General features: G+C 42.1%; 1 pseudogene; it reads right to left on the bottom strand.

Annotated features, from left to right (window-relative positions):
* The window catches only part of LOC118005466, a 7,981-nt pseudogene extending 4,059 nt beyond the window's left edge, over positions 1-3,922 (bottom strand).
* Between the last annotated feature and the right edge of the window lie 791 nt (positions 3,923-4,713).

The following is a 4,713-nucleotide window of genomic DNA, read 5'->3' as shown; positions in this document are numbered from 1 at the left end:
ATACTAGCCAATAGGATCCAACAGTACATTAAAAGGATTATTCACCACGACCAAGTGGGATTTATCTCTGGGCTGCAAGGTTGGTTCGACATCCGCAAATCAATCAATGTGATACAATACATTAACAAAAGAAAAACAAAAATCATATGATCCTCTCAATAGATGCAGAAAAAGCTTTTGACAAAGTACAGCCTCCTTTCTTGATCAAAACTCTTCAGAGTATAGTCATAGAGGGTACATCCCTCAATATCATAAAAGCCATCTATGAAGAACCTACAGCGAATATCATTCTCAATGGGGAAAAACTGAGAGCTTTCCCCCTAAGGTCAGGAATGTGGCAGGGATGTCCACTATCACCACTGCTATTCAACATGGTATTGGAAGTCCTAGCCACAGCAATCAGACAACAAAAAAAAATAAGAGGCATCCAAATCGGCAAAGAAGAAGTCAAACTCTCACTCTTTGCAGATGACATGATACTTTATGTGGAAAACCCCAAAGACTCCACCCCAAAACTGCTAGAACTCATATAGGAATTCAGTAAAGTGGCAGGATATAAAATCAATGCACAGAAGTCAGTGGCATTCCTATACACCAACAACAAGACAGAAGAAAGAGAAATTAAGGAGTCGATCCCATTTACAATTACACCCAAAACCATAAGATACCTAGGCATAAATCTAACCAAAGAGACAAAGGATCTGTACTCAGAAAACTATAAAATACTCATGAAAGAAATTGAGGAAGACACAAAGAAATGGAAAAATGTTCCATGCTCATGGATTGGAAGACAAAATATTGTGAAGATGTCAATGCTACCTAGAGCAATCTACACCTTCAATGCAATCCCCATCAAAATACCATCCACTTTTTTCAAAGAAAGGGAACAAATAATCCTAAAATTTGTATGGAAGCAGAAAAGACCCTGCATAGCCAGAGGAATGTTGAAAAAGAAAAGCAAAGCCGGCGGCATCACAATTCCGGACTTCCAGCTCTATTACAAAGCTGTCATCATCAAGACAGCATGGTACTGGCACAAAAACAGACACATAGATCAATGGAACAGAATAGAGCCCAGAAATGGACCCTCAACTCTATGGTCAACTCATCTTTGACAAAGCAGGAAAGAATGTCCAATGGAACAAAGACAGTCTCTTCAACAAATGGTGTTGGGAAAACTGGACAGCCACATGCAGAAGAATGAAACTGGACCATTTCCTTACACCACACACAAAAATAGACTCCACATGGTTGAAAGACCTCAATGTGAGACAGGAGTCCATCCAAATCCTAAAGGAGAACACAGGCAGCAACCTCTTTGACCTCAGCCGAAGCAACTTCTTCCTAGAAACATCGCCAAAGGCAAGGGAAGCAAGGGCAAAAATGAACTATTGGGACTCCATCAAGATAAAAAGCTTTTGCAAAGCAAAGGAAACAGTCAACAAAACCAAAAGACAATCGACAGAATAGGAGAAGATATTTGCAAATGACATATCAGATAAAGTGCTAGTATCCAAAATCTATAAAGAACTCATCAAACTCAACACCCAAAGAACAAAGAATCCAATCAAGAAATGGGCAGAAGACATGAACAGACATTTTTCCAAAGAAGACATCCTAATGGCCAACAGACACATGAAAAAGTGCTCAATATCGCTCGGCATCAGGGAAATACAAATCAAAACCTCAATGAGATACCACCTCACACCAGTCAGAATGGCTAAAATTAACAAGTCAGGAAACGACAGATGTTGGCGGGGATGCGGAGAAAGGGGAACCCTCCTACACTGTTGGTGGGAATGCAAGCTGGTGCAGCCACTCTGGAAAACTGTATGGAGGTTCCTCAAAAAGTTGAAAATAGAGCTACCATATGATCCAGCAATTGCACTACTGGGTATTTACCCCAAAGATACAAATGTAGGGATTCGAAGGGGTACGTGCACCCCGATGTTTATAGCAGCAATGTCCACAATAGCCAAACTGTGGAAAGAGCCAAGATGTCCATCGACAGATGAATGGATAAAGAAGAGGTGGTATATATATACAGTGGAATATTATGCAGCCATCAAAAGGAATGAGATCTTGCCATTTGCAACGATGTAGATGGAACTGGAGGGTATTATGTTGAGTGAAATAAGTCAAACAGAGAAAGACATGTATCATATGATCTCACTGATATGAGGAATTCTTAATCTCAGGAAACAAACTGAGGGTTGCTGGAGTGGAGGGTGGGGTGGGAGGGATGGGGTGACTGGGTGATAGACACTGGCGAGGGTATGTGCTCTGGTAAGTGCTGTGAATTGTGCAAGACTGTTGAATCTCAGATCTGTACCTCTGAAACAAATAATGCAATATATGTTAAAAAAAAAAAAAAAAGAAGAAGAAGAAGGTAGCGGGAGGGGAAGAATGAAGCGGGGGAAATCGGAGGGGTAGACGAACCATGAGAGACAATGGACTCTGAAAAACAAACTGAGTGTTCTAGAGGGTAGGGGGCTGGGAGGATGGGTTAGCCTGGTGGTGGGTATTGAGGAGGGCACATTCTGCATGGAGCACTGGGTGTTATGCACAAACAATGACTCATGGAATACTTCATCTAAAACTAATGATGTAATGTATGGGGATTAACATAAGAATAAAAAAAAAAAGACTGAGGTGGCAGGTATTGGGGATAATATTCAATTAGCCTTCTGAGCTTTCTGGGCAGACTTGGTGACCTTGCCACTCCAGCTGCCTTCTTGTCCACTGCTTTGATGACACCCACATCGACCATCCATCTCATGTCACAAACAGCAGAACAGCCCAGAGGATAGTCAGAGAAGCTCTCAACACACATAGGCTTGCCAGGAACCATATCAACAATGGCAGCATCACCAGATTTCAAGAATTTGGGGCCATCTTCCAGTCTTTTTACAGAACAACGATCTCCTTCAGCTGAGCAAACTTGCAAGCAATGTGAACTGTGTGATAATCCAGCACAGGTGCATATCAAGCACTGGTCTGGCCTGGATGGTTCAGGATAATCACCTGAGCTGTGAAGCCAGCTGCTTCCCTTGGTGGGTAATTTTTGCTGTCACCAGCCACATTGCCATGACGAGCATCTTTGACAGATACGTTCTTGACATTGAAGCCCACATTGTCCCCAAGAGGAGCTTCACTCAAAGCTTCATGGTGCATTTCAACAGATTTTACTTCAGTTGTAACATGGACTGGAGCAAAGGTGACCATCATGCCAGGTGTAAGAACACCAGTCTCCATTCCGCCAACAGGGACAGTACCAATACCATCAATTTTGTAGATGTCCTGGAGAGGCAGATGCAAGGGCTTGTCAGTTGAATGAGCTGGTGGCAGAATGCAATCCAGAGGTTCAAGCAGTGTGGTTCCACTGGCATTCCCATCTTTATGGGTGACTTTCCATCCTTTGAACCAAGGCATGTTAGCACTTGGCTCCAGCATGTTGTCATCATTCCAACCAGAAATTGGCACAAATGCTACTGTGTTGGGGTTGTAGCCAATTTTCTTAATGTAGGTACTGACTTCCTTAATGATTTCCTTATATCTCTTCTGGCTGTAGGGTGGCTTAGTGGAATCCATTTTGTTAACACCAACAATTAGTTGTTTTACACCCAGGGTGTAAACCAGAAGGGCATGCTCATGGGTCTGCCCATTCTAAGAGATACCTGCTTCAAATTCACCAACATCAGCAGCAACAATCAGGACAGCACAGTCAGGCTGAGATGTGTCCATAATCATGTTTTTGATAAGTCTCTGTGTCCTGGGGCATCAATGATGATCACATAATACTTGATGGTCTCAAATTTCCACAGGGAGATATCAATGGTGATACCACATTCATGTTCAGCTTTCAGTTGATCCAAGACCCAGGCATACTTGAAGGACCCTTTCCCATCTCAGCAGCCTCCTTCTCAAATTTTTCAATAGTGCTTTTGTCGGTCCCACCACATTTTTAGATCAGATGACCAGTAGTGGTAGACTTGCCCAAATCTACATGTCCAATGACAACGATGTTGATGTGAGTCTTCTCCTTTCCATTTTGGTTTAGGTTTAGCAGCGGTTTTCATGACATCTGTGTTCTGGTGGCAAACCCACTGTGAAAAAGCCTAAATGCCAAATCTAATGGGCTATTTTCAATACTCATACTACTGAATGCAATATTCGCATTCAATCACTTCCCTATCCTCTTTTAATTTCTAGGATGGCACTCTCCCCCAGCTCTCCTACTCTTAGCTCAGTATCACCATTGTTGATTTTTCTTTACATTACATTAAACTTTGATGCCCCTTAGTGTTCCATCTTATAGTTATCCTCCTCATAATCCATGCACTCTTATTGGATGACCTTACTCCCAAGTTTCAATTGCCAATCTATAAGCCAGTGACTGCCAAATCTCTAACCCAACTATCTATATCTTTACCTGATGTCCTAAAAACACCTCAAACTTAGCATTTACAAAATTGACCTCATCATTTTCCCATTTCCCCCCAACTCCAAAATCCAAATCCACTCAGTCTGCTACATTCTTCATCCAACATAATGGTCTGACCCAATTAGACACCATGCAGTCATTCTCAACAACTCCCTCAACTTTAAATGAGAAAGAGCTTTCACATTTAGCCTCCTCATCCATACCACCACTGCCTTATTTTAGCCCTAATGTTTCTCTTCATATGCCACTCTCTTCCCCTGACAATTCAT

Source organism: Mirounga leonina, unplaced genomic scaffold (assembly GCF_011800145.1).
Source record: "Mirounga leonina isolate KUSES-001 unplaced genomic scaffold, KU_Mleo_1.0 Mir_94, whole genome shotgun sequence".
Classification (NCBI taxonomy): domain Eukaryota; kingdom Metazoa; phylum Chordata; class Mammalia; order Carnivora; family Phocidae; genus Mirounga; species Mirounga leonina.
Note: the sequence above shows the minus strand (reverse complement) of the source record. Positions and strands in the feature narration are given on the sequence as shown.